A 12768-nucleotide genomic window follows, 5' to 3' on the forward strand; every position below is an offset into this window, starting at 1 on the left:
ACAGGCGCGGAACTGACCGTCCGTGCCACGTGCCCCCCGGCCCTCTCACTGAGACCTGGAAAGGTGGGATTAGCATGGGTCGTTCCGGAAGGTTTGTCATAGATTTAAGCCTGTGGCCTCCCCACTTAAGAGTGGCCCAGGGCCTCATCCTCGTCCTGGAGGGGGGGACACCTGTGCTGATGTAAAGATTTAATAAGTTTCCTTTACAAAAGGGAAACTGGGTTCCTTTTTAGACCCTTTCCTGCTGGTTCTCATGGCCTTTTGCTCAAAATAATCCATAAACCACAGAGGTAAACTTTGGGGTGTCATATTCTGGTACCCCGCACTAGCTATTGTTTTGAAATAAATATTTCAATTTCACTAGTGCCTTTTTCCTAGTTTGCTTGGGAACTTTGCTTTAGCTTAGAGAAGTGTTACATTGATCACCTGCCTTCTGGCGTCTCGTGAGGGCATCTGGTGTTCTAGCCCATCTCTGATCACATCAGGCATGTTCTGACGGTACTCTCACATTCACAGCATATCTAGGAATTGCAAGTCTAAAGATAGCCCCTCTGGATGGCTCCCACGTATTTAGGTCAAAACCTACATGAATCCTGTGTTCCCTTCAGGAATGTCCTTAGTCCTTGTCTAATTAGTCACCAGAGAGCTCAAGGGTTCCTACCCCAGCAATGTAGCCACCAACTGGAATTCTGAAAGGCACAACTCCAAGCTTAGGAGTGTTTTCACACCCAGAGCTATCTTTAAATGAGAGAGGTACTCAAATGATAGGAAGGAATTGCTTTTGAAATGGCATGTTTTTTTGCCATATAGATACCAGAGTGCTTTTTCCAACTATGTATATTTCTCGATTAAGAACCATGTTGATATCCATTTAAAAATGTTTTCTTTGTTCTGTATTGCAGGTAACAAAGCACAGCTAATGAAAATGGATTTTACTCAAATACTATAAAGCGTATTGATATTTCTTCTTAAAAGGTCCCTCTACATTTATCAGGGTTTGTTTTTTTTACTGAAATAACCTTACTATGAAATGTCATAGATCATGTATTCTTAAAATTCTAACCACACTCCCTTTTTAGTTGAAGATCCAGGCCTACCTTAAACATTAGTCACTGCTGGTGAGAGTTAAAATGGTGCAAGGGTTCTGGGATGCACTGAGAAGGCACACTACAAAAACCATAAAAATCCTGCATTCTTTTAAACCCTATAATTCCAGTCTAAGAAAATTATCTTAATGTAATATTGTAAACTTATATAAAATGGATGTGTATCAAAGTAATATTTATAATAGTAAAGCAATGGGAGCAATCTGAACTTCAAATGAGATATAAATAAATAAATCAAGGCATCGATACAATGGAAGTTAATGTAGTCAGTAAAAATTATGTGCTAAATAAAAATGGATTGACACAGATATACTAAAAGAAAATTATGCCTTAAAGAGACATGATGACATTTTTATTTAGTGGTGATGGTATTTTTAAATAAACTATCTTCACGGCCCTGGCATTGTTTTTGCAAAAGTCACCCCAGGAATTCTCCTTCCTCAACTCTCTAAAGTCTGTTTCTACAGCACAGACCACTGCTGGTGATTTTGGCCCCTCACAAACTGTTTCCAGCATGAAGTTTATGGTTTTTATAAAGACAGATCATCTCTGACTCATAGTGTGCTAAGCTGATTAAGAAATAAAATTCCACAAATGCTTCGGAATTGCCCAAACTGCACCACAGGTGGGTCAAGCACCCTCTTAGCTCTCAGCAGGCCCTTCTCAGCCTGCCCACCCCAGCGCCCAAATCGCCGCCACTCAGGAGCCTGCGCAGGGCTTTTCTCACAACAAAATATGTGACAGGATTGACCTGACTTGAAAAATACAGGGCCTGATAAGTGATTAATTTGGAAATGTTCACAAAGCACTTAATACCTGCCAATCGGCAAGTTGCCAAGGGCCTAATAGCCTGGGGTGATCTGCGGATTGGTCCTCACACAGCCCTGCAATCCCAGGCCTCAGCAGCTCCTGTGGTTGCCAGAAGCTGAGCACAGAACTGAGGAGCAGCTCTCATGGATGCAGCATGCTTCCCTCCACTGAAAGCAGGTTCCGTTAAAAGTAAAGAAACAAGTGTGTGTTCCACTAGTTATGACCCTAAATGAGTATCATTTATCTATCAGACATTCATTCCAATAATAAATGACTTTGAATGTATTAGCGAAAGGTGAGTATGTCGTGGGTGTATATGGAAGAAAAAAAGCTGTTTACACAGCCATTCTTTCTTCACCGTCTTTTGACTTCTGTTTGTTCGGTTGAGACGGTGGCTGTGTCTACAGAGCCCCTGGAGTGGGGCACAGACTGGCCGAAAGTACGGTTGCTGGAGCGATGTCTGGCATCCACCGTGAGCGCCATCCTGTGCACTAGGTCCTGCTCTGTGTTCACATCGGGTCTGTGGCTCCTCCATGTTGTCATTTCCCTAGTTTCTCCCGTCATCCAACCCCTCAGTCCTGCGCCCCTGAGACCTTCCTGGTAAGATTGGGAGGAGGCCCATTGCCCAGTGCAGCCTATGCCCATGGTCCCACATCAGGGGGTCTCTGCCGCTCTTCAGCCTGGTTTCCTCCCAGTTCCAGGCCCTTCATCTCAGTGGTGATGAGAACACCCCTCGATTAGCTAGTCCCCCCACCCTGGCCCAGGATTCTTTTTCTGCCTTCTTTCCTGCCTCATGCCACCCCTGAGAAACCCCCACCTACTACGCCGACCACAGGCCAGTAAGTTCAAATCCATGTCGGTCCTTCTCTCAGCCCCAGAATCCCACATCTGACTGCTTTTAATGCTCACGGCAAAGACACAAAGGCCACTTTTCAATAGTAACTTAGACCATTAGAAATATACGCATTCATCTATGTTTGAGAAGTTAGTAGTTAGATATGCATTAAAAAGAAATTAAAAGTATACATGAGAAGAAAACACTGTAATTCAACAAATGACACCATGAGGCTGCACAGTTTTTAAATTTCCTTACTGCAGCTTCCTGCAGTTTCCTAAATTTTCTATAAAGGACATTGCTATTTCAAAGGCCAGTTTGATATCAGTTTTGTTTATTGAATAACATGCAACATTGGCATAAAAGCAGGGAATTCATAAAGAATGGATTTAAGAATGATGATTAAGCTTAAGAACCCCCTAACAGCCACGAAAAGAGGTTCGCCGGAGGTCTGATATTCTCCATCCATTCTGACAGCCTATTCTGTGTCTCGGATTTGTTTTGTTTGTTTGTTAATCCTCGCCAGAAGGTATTTTTTCCATTGCTTTTTAGAGAGGGAGGGAGGGAGGGAGGGAGGGAAATACAGTGGGGCCTTGACTTACGAGTTTAATTCATTCCGTGACGGAGCTCGTAACTCAAATTACTAGTATGTCAAATCAATTGTGAACGAGTGAGACACGTGATGCTGGGCTGATGTTGTGGACTTCACTGTGATGTTCGCTGCGCCAACTAGCGGTGGGGTATCTGAAGCTGGCTCGTAACCCGAATTTTAGCTCGTAACTCAAAGCAAAAATCGGCCGAGAGATGGCTCGTATCTCGAAAAACTCATTAGTCAGGACACTCGTAAGTCAAGGCCCCACTGTAGAGACACATCCACTGGTTGCCTCCAGCACATGCCCGACTTAGGGGGTGGGAAGCGAACCCACAACCCAGGTACCTGCCCTTGACCAGGAACCCAACCCAAGACCCTTCAGTGCATGGGACCACACTCTAACCACTGAGACACCAGCCAGGGCTCAGTTTCTTTGTCAGCAGATGTGAGCATTTTAAAGCATTTTTTTTTACAATATTTACATATTCTGTCTCTCTACCACTTCCCAGAGATATGACCTTGATCTATCTCTCAGCTGTTTTTCTGCCTGTTACCTCATTGGTAAAATAGGGATAATAATGTCAACTGTGTCATATGGTCATGGTGAATACCAAATGAATTACTTGCTACACAAATTATTTCTAGCCTAAATATTACTATTATTATATCTTAGCAGATGCACCAACTACACTTTGTAATCTGTTATCTGCAAGTCCAGCCGTGGCTTGTTCCCGTCGTCCATCTCCCCCCGGCATGCACCCAAGCCCCATCAGCACAGAAGTGAGGCCTCCCCGGAGAGGAGGGGTGCTGCAGGAAGATGGCTGAGCAAATAGAGTGCCAGGGGGAGGAGAACCTGGAAAATACAGAATAAATAATGAAGAAAGACATTAAAAAGGATTCTGGAAAGAAGTGAGGAATGTTAAAAAAAAATGGCTAAAAATTCTGAACATATGAACATTTGGAGTCCCTCGCCAAAAAAAAAAAAAAAAAAAAAAGGAAAATAAAAAAAACTCCTAGGTGTCCGCTGGAGGGAGGAGTCTCCATGTTCAGAAGTTTTAATTCCAGATTCCAGGAGCCCCACCTGGTGCTGAGGGTGAGGGTGGGATAACCCCTCCTACTTCCTGCAGGAAGCAGGAAGCAGGAAGTAGGGGGGAGGGGGGGTTATTTAAATACAGCCCAGTGTTCTCTGGCAATGAAGCCTGCCCCCAAGGGTGAGGGGAGCCTGAGAGACCTTGGACTTCCCAGCCTACCCACCCTGCCCCGGCCCCTGGGGCCTCCCTGTCCCACCGAAGGGGAAGCTGGTATGGTTAAGGTCAGGGCCTGGGATTACCAGACATGTAGGAGATAGAACATCCCCCACCCCAGACCCTCGCCACCATCTCCCCAGGCTCCTGTGTGGTAACAGGGGACTAAAGCTAAAAGAAAATGCAAGACTCAGACAAAAACCACAGGAAACAAAAATGAGGACAAACAAGGACGTTTTAGCCTCTGTGGCTACAGCTGCAGCACGTGGTCAGCACAGCCTGGCTCCTGGGCAGATAAACACAGATCCTCGTGCTGAACCCTCGCTCACTCAGCCTCTGCGTCCTGCTCCACCCGAAGCCAGAGCCCGACTCTCCCCTCCCTGGAAACCAGGGCCTGCCAGGGGCACTGGGGTTCATCTACACTCAGCAAGTCACACTCCAAGGCTACCACTGGCCAAATGAACAAGGTGTAGGTGTATGTGGCCACAAACAAACAAAAGCTCAATTTTCATAGAAACGTAGGTTTATTCCAATAGAGACATGATGAATGCAAAGGGCTGAAATAAATGAGTCATCGTTAACATAAAATAATAGAATATTTTAATAAAAATTAATATTTTTTCTTGAACATTAACTTACCAGACACTGAATAACTGCACAAATTAATAAGTATAAAGCAAATAAACCTATTTTTCTTGTTCTCCGAAAGCAGAATACTTCCTGTTGCACACACCAAACAAGTCAATCCAAGACTAATCATGCGGCCATCAGCTGCTAAAATATTCGCTGCTAGTATTAGTGGAGAGAAATAGTGCACCTGCGTGTAAGGCACATAAGGGAAATGAATGCAACATGATTATAGTAATCAGTCATTAGTGAACGTTGTAGTTCATTATTAATAACTAGAGGCCCAATGCATGGGGAGGTTGGCTGTGGGAGCCACTGACCACCAGGGAGCAGCGCCTGTATTGAGCGTCTGCCCCCTGGTGGTCAATGCACATCATAGCGACTGGTCGACTGGTTGACTGGTTGTTCCTGTCGTTCCGGTCATTCGGTCATAACGGTCGCTTAGACTTTTATATATATAGATTATGTATAACAGGATATTGTAAAAATTAAGTTAGGAAATTTTTATTAAAATGTTTCTTACATACTGTTTGGCTGGGCCGCAAAAAATATTCGTTGTGGGCTGCATGCAGCCTCAAGTTTGACATGCTTGATCTACACTGTCCTGGTGCATCCTGCTGCTTCCAGGGTTGAGTGATTAAGGATAAAGCTACTAAAAACATTCAGGCGTGGTTTTTGGACATAAGCTGTCCTCTCAGGTATGTAACTGTCTGAGCTGTGGGGTAAAACTGTATCTTCTTTATGAGAAATGGCCAGGCTGCCTCCCAAAGCAGTGACCAGGGTGAGTCTGCCCATGAGGGTCCTGGGCCCCAGCCTCACGGGCACTCCTGGGCAGTTGAGTCTGAGTGCAGCCATTCTAACAGGTGTGTGGAGGGATCATGTCTGCTTATACCTGTAACTCCTTGATGACTGAGATGCTAGATTGTCCCATGCTCTTGGCCACCTGCATAGCTTGTGGGTAAGGTTTCTCTTCCATCTTTTGCCCATTTTCTAGTCAGGCTGTTTGTTTGCTCACAGTGGAGTTTTAACAATTCTTTGAATGTGTTGAATCCATGTCACATATATGTTTTGCATTTTTCCCCCAGTCTGTGGTTTGTCTTTCATTTTCTTACAGTGTCTTTTATGGACAGAAATTTAAATTTTAATAAAACCTAATTTTTTTTCCTTCATGAGTTTTACTTGGGTATTATGTCTAAAAAGTCAATGCCAAGTGCAAGACTACCTACATTTTCTCGTAGACTTTCTCCTAGGTTTATAGTTTTATCTTTAGCATGTAGGTCTATGATCTATCCTGACTTGCTTATGTAAGGTACAATTTCTACTAGGGACATTTTTGTATACAGTAGGTCCTTGGGTTATGTTGGAACTCGATTTTCACTGTAAGTCAGAACCCACCTACATAAGCACCTATGTCACTCACATGGGGCACATACACAGCAGTAATGAAGTGAAACAGTAAAAAAAAAATTAAAAGAAAGATAACAATTCATGACCTTTACTTGTGGTAAATAAATAATAAAAAACATAAAGCACATATGTACATACGTCAAAATGACGGAACTTTTTTTTAAATATAAATAAATGGGAGATGGCGGCGCAACCACGAAACGACCGACGTAACCCGAAGACTGCCTGTATGGACATTTATTTGTCCACACAATTTCTTGGAAAGACTATCTTTTTACTATACTTTTGCTCTGTCAAAAATCTATATATTTTGACTATACTCGAGTGGTTCTATTCCTGGGCTGTCTACTCTTGCACCAATACCACACCGACGGGCATGGTAGACTTCCAGTAAGTCTTGAAGTTGGATGTGCATGTCTGCCTTGCTCCATATTTTCTGGGAAAGGATGTGTGAACCTCTCATAGATGTGCAAATTTTCAATTATTTGAACTCAATTATATTGATAGAAACACAAGAAATGATTCAATTTTGTCTCAATAATCACACTTAGTAATTAACCAATTTGAAGTGTATCATGATCAACAAAAGCTTTCTGCTCTCAGAATGGCCCTTTTATTTTCAGAAAGGAAAGGGACAGGTGCTGGCCCCACCCCAGCAGGGTCAACAAGGACCCCCTTCGACTTCCCCGTCAGAACAGACCCTGCAGTGTTACAGGTGGGAGCAGAGCTGACCTGCATTCTGATGGTAAAGTTAAGGGTTCACCTCCCAGTACATCTGCGTTTCAGCATTGGGTATTTACAACGTGGTACTGAATTTAACTTTGAAGAGAAGCATATTTTATGCCTAATTATAGAGAGAATCCCTGCTTTGCTAAACGTCTTGCTAATTAGGCATTGGTGAAATGCAAATATGGGGCTCATTTTTGGTAACTTAAACATTTAGAACTTTTTACAACTTGTGTTAAGCAAAACTTACCTTTTTAAAGGTGTTTTCTATTTTACCTAATCATGTTAGGCTGTGAAATAACATTTCTTATATACAGTGACTAAATGTGCCCTAATAATAAGGGACAACTTTGTTGTATAACTTTGATGTATTACATTCATTAAATAAACTAAATCTTCTCCCAGCATGTCACCATAACCCAAATGAAATATCTTTATTATTTGAATCCTTTCTTCATAAATAATATTATCTGACCTCAGTACAACTGCTTGTCCACACAAGCCATACACAAAGTCAATGCTAAGCAGTGTGTGAATTAAATATCACTCCACAACAAAACTCATTTTCTGCTATGGCATACATGGACTTCATAATCCAGAAAACTAGAAATCATATTTAAATTATGTATAATCAGCTTTAGAATTCTCACAAGACTATGCTTTCAGAACCGAGTAATGATAGAAAATTACCTTTCTAAAACAGCACTTTTGTGCTTAGTAAAGCTCCGCATGTATAGGCAACTTCTTAGTTTTCAGATTGCTTGTGTCGTGTTATGGGTGGAAGTGGGGTTCCTGGGGTGCCACGGGGAAAATAATTCCTGAGGGCCGCCTGGGAGAATGAGGTTTCGTGGAAAACTTTATTGATGATGTAAAATTAGGGGTTCCCCTCTAGGTCCCAGCTCCGTCCACCCTGCCATGGAAGAGTCCAGCTTGCCTTCAGCAGGCGAGAAGCAAGGCGGCTGCCCAGAGCTTCCGCTCCGTGTGAAAGCCCAGTCCGGCATCTGCCAGCTGGCCGTGCCCCAGCTGCAGCCCAGCGCCTGGGCCCGCAGGGCCTGGGCCAGGTGGTGGCTGACGGGCACCGGCTGTGGAGAGGGATCACAGGAGCTCATGGCAAACCAGCGGGACTTTGCCCTTCCAGGACTTGGTGAGCTCTCAGTGGTGCCACCTCCTAGCCACCCCATTGTTTCCCTGGCTAGACTGCAGGCAAGCACTTTCCACACATCACCCGGACTTCACTGCGCAGGCGCCCATCTCCCCATCCCCCAGGGTCCGCATGGAGTGGACAGGTGGTTGGTTCTGGGGGGCAGGAAGCTGTAACTTCCTGGTGATGCTGCCCAGGTGACCATGTATACGCCTGGCTTCCCCTCTGCTCTCTTTCTTTATTAATATTATAAACTAGCTAATTATGATGATAACAGTCACACTTTAGTTTCTTTTGGGGGCACTTCTTTTAATCTATTGTCCTGATTACTTTCTTATGACATGTGTGTCTGATGTATAATTGAAAAGTTGAACTCATGTCATAGAATCTCAGATAATGTCAACCTCACAGATATTTGGTTTTGCAGCAGTTATAAAGGGTTGTACAGGTCGGTAATCACTGGCAGCTCCAGCATCCCTCGTCAGTGAGCCTGCACTCGCATTCCTTCACCCTCCCCCATGTTTCATGTTCTCTTCATCCCAAAGAAGGAATCCTGTCTGCTGATTGATGAGCTCAGCTAGCTGCCTGCATCCAATTGTGTTCAATTTCTCCCTCGTGAGGACATGTAGGTTTTGAATTAATTTTGTGTGTCACTTTTTTCAGAGGTTCCTTTCTGATCTCGGTCTTGTCTGGGTCCACGTGGAGCTAATTATCTGTCCTCCAGCCACAGCTGTAAAAACCTTCACACGTTCTATCATCAATGGAAACTAAGTCTCAAGTTCTTCCATTAGCTATTTTTCTTACTGAATTAAAGATGTGTAGTGCGTCCCAACAGTAGTTATTAAGACCTATTCACATTTTAAAAATAATATAATGAATCCAAAAGCACTGACACTCTTCAGCTAAATAAAAACACATTCAATGAAGGGAAATCATCAAAATAAGGACAGCAGCCTCTGGCAGCATCCGCAGACCTCAGGGTCTCCACCTCCTGTCTTTCTACGCACGCACGTCCAAAGGCATTTGGATGACAGTGATTTATTAAATTATTCCGTCCCCATGATGCATAGTTGAGTATTACACATATGAATTTCCTCCCAGTACTATATCCCAAACAGAATAACCCTTCATTAGGTCACCCTGTGATTACACCACCATGAGTGTCACAAACCACGGTCAGATGTTGTTATTTCGGGGGCTTGGGAAGGGCAGAGATAGCCCGAGTGTCCCGTGCCACCAAGGTTACAATCCTGAGGAAATAAAGCTGAATGGCTTCATGGAGACCATCAGAAAGAGGAGTTTAAAACAGGTGTAAAGAGTGACAGTTCTTATTTCTTCTCTACAATAAAATGCAATTCAAATTTTTTGCCCAATTAATGACATCTAGATTTGGACTCTCAGTTGCAAAGAGTTTGAAATTCAGGTAGATCATGCTGATCAGGGCGCCTGAGAACCATCCCCACATCAGCAGGGCAGCCTGGACTCAAATGCTCATGAACAGTCATGTCTGACGTCAGCCTAAGGAGACTTGAAAATGTGAGCATCCCTGTTCTTCCTCTCTCTCTCTCTCTCTCACACACACACACACACACACACACACACACGCACACACACACGCATGCACGCACACACACACGGAAACCAGACTGCATCCCAAGACACACACACCACACACACACACGCACACACACACGCATGCACGCACACACACACGGAAACCAGACTGCATCCCAAGAGTATTGTTAAATTATTTGTCACCTCCTACTCTGTGTCTCTCTCTTCCCTTCTATAGTCTCCAAAAGCAATGCGATTAGATTCTGGTCAATACTGCTCCAGTGAATCAACTCATCCGTAAGCATGCTTATTGAGCAATTGTAAATGCCGACTATGTCTGCTGTTGGCAATTTTAAGTCTGTTTCAGGCACTGAACTTGTTTCTAAGCACATTCATGGCCTTAACCAGAATTCCATCCTTGAGAGGATTTGTGGTCTCTAATGGGTAAGATGAGCATTTAAACTAACATAAGAGAAATGTGCTAACATAATGGCTGTCACACAGGAGAGCGTCTGTGCAGAACTAAAGGCCTTGGGAAACAGGGGTAGACTTTCAGAGGACTCACACCCACACTAGGCCCGGAAGAAGAATGAGGGACCTTCAGGTAGATGAAGACAGGGATGGAGAGGCTGGCAGGGTGGATGCGAAGCGGGGAAGGAGGAGGAGCTGGTGTGTGTGCAGGGGCCCTGTGGCCAGGCCACGTCAAGGCCAGCAGGCCTAACACGTTGTTCCCCATGGGGACACTTTCTTCTTCATCACTTTCGTACATTTACTAATTATATTCCACTATAAAGAAGCATCTCCCTTTCTCTGCAGTTATTTATGACACAGTCACTCCTGTGTCAACATATATTCATGGGTATTTATTTTATTCTGTGATTTAGTCCATTCCTACCTCAGATGTGGCCATTAGCAACTTCTCCTCAGGGTTGTCCCTCTGACATCTCTCTCCTTTGTTTTTTCAGCTCTTCCTTTCTTTCTGGCCCATAAGATGGTCCCGCCTCATCTTGCTCTTTCTGTTCCCCAACAACGAGCCAGCCATCTCTGCAGGAGCGCTGGTGCCTGTCACGGGGAGAACCTGTGCAGACCAAGGCCTGGGCACCCGGCGTCTTCCTGGTGTGAGGGCCTTTGCTCCCAGGGCCTCTCAGAGTCTATACTTAGCGCTTTCCAAACTAGACACCTTTCCCTCTTGTCTCGCCAACTACTGCATCGCCCTAGTTAGAACCTTCTGAACAACGTAGAGAAGAAGCAGTGAGCAGTGATTCTCAGCCAGGGCTAGTTTTGCCCAACTCCAGCGGGTGCTTGGAGACCTAGAGGTGTTTTGGGGACACGCACTGGGGGCCGGGGGACACTACCATTTAGTGGACACAGGCCAGAGAGCCTGCTGAGCCTTCTCCTCCAGGACAGCCCACGCAACCAGGAATGATCTGACCCCAAATGCCAGGGCTTGCTGAGCCTGAGGGACCTGTCCTCCAGGAAAAACAGTTACTCAAAACCCAGGGAAAGCCACAAACCAAACCTCACCCCAAAGCCTCCAGACTTACCCCAAAGTAGATCCTAACTTACCAAGGTGATCATGCCCCAGCCTTGGTCTTGCCTGGACAATCTCAACCTTCTGAGGCGGAAGAAAGTGATAGGTGTCTCATACGCACACTTCACGTTCAGCCCAGCGAGCCGGGTGCCTGGGCAAGGTACCTGATAACCAAGAAGAAAAGTGAACAGATTAGAGGAAAACCCACAAGTGTTCAAAGCACTGGCGTAAGTGTGCAAGAAATTTAAAAGAGAAACAATTGATACGTTTAAGAAAAAAAGGGAAAAGATAGATCATGATGGACATCCAATAGATTTGGAATCCAATGAAAATTTTGAAAATGAACAATAGAAAATTTAAAGTTAGGAGCTCAGTGGACAGATTTAACAGCATATTGGAAAAAACAAAACATAGGACTATTTATTACCTTGAAACACAGGTCAAGAGGAGTTATCCAAAGCACAGAACTGGGAAGAAAACAAAACCAGAAAGAATATGAGCGACACATGGGACACAGTCAAAGAGGACACATGGACTCAGCCCAGGGTGAGTGAAGAGGGAAATGTGACCAGAAGCCTGTGCGGAGGGAATGGCCATTTTGTGCCAAATAAGAGCAAAGTCTTCATTCTCAGAGCTCACCCAGCAGCCGCAGGGGAGCCCAGCGACGGGCCGGCTGGGCACAAAGGCGTCCCACCCAGGCCACGTGTGCAGCAGGCAACATGCCCCCGCTGGACTCAGACACAAGAGTATACATGAGGGAAAGTCAGACAAAACACTGCTCTGTTTTATCTACATAATTCAGGAGGCAAATGGTGGAAAAGGCATCAATACTGGGCAGAACAGAACGAAGCCTTCTGTGTATATGACGATGATTAAAAATCAGGGAGGGAATTACTGTGAAACCACATTAAGTGGAAAAAGTCTGCAGGGGCAGAGCTTCAGACGTCCTCATGGCCCTGAGATGATAGCAGACTTGTTTTCACAAAGTCAGTTAAACCCGCTCTGCATGAACACCGACAGCCTCAGGCACTACATTGGGCCCAACACAAGGACTACCCCCAAGGCGATCTGCGGGCCCTCAACCTCCCCTGAGGCCTCCTCCCGCGGACCCAGGAGAAAAACGCGTTTCCTGCTGAAGAACAGGAGCTGCTTGTTCCCCTGGACGAGCCGGAGGTGCCTTTAGTTCTAGCGCCAC

General features: G+C 44.8%; 1 long non-coding RNA gene across 1 annotated transcript; it reads right to left on the reverse strand.

The window, feature by feature from the left end:
* Nucleotides 1-3788: 3788 nt before the first annotated feature.
* Nucleotides 3789-12074, reverse strand: LOC102258969. The gene is made up of 3 exons (XR_314394.1): nucleotides 12001-12074; nucleotides 11609-11737; nucleotides 3789-4196 (listed from the first exon to the last, which is right to left on the reverse strand). It is a non-coding gene; the product is annotated as an uncharacterized LOC102258969 (long non-coding RNA).
* Between the last annotated feature and the right edge of the window lie 694 nt (nucleotides 12075-12768).

This window comes from Myotis brandtii, unplaced genomic scaffold (genome assembly GCF_000412655.1).
Source record: "Myotis brandtii unplaced genomic scaffold, ASM41265v1 scaffold634, whole genome shotgun sequence".
NCBI lineage: Eukaryota > Metazoa > Chordata > Mammalia > Chiroptera > Vespertilionidae > Myotis > Myotis brandtii.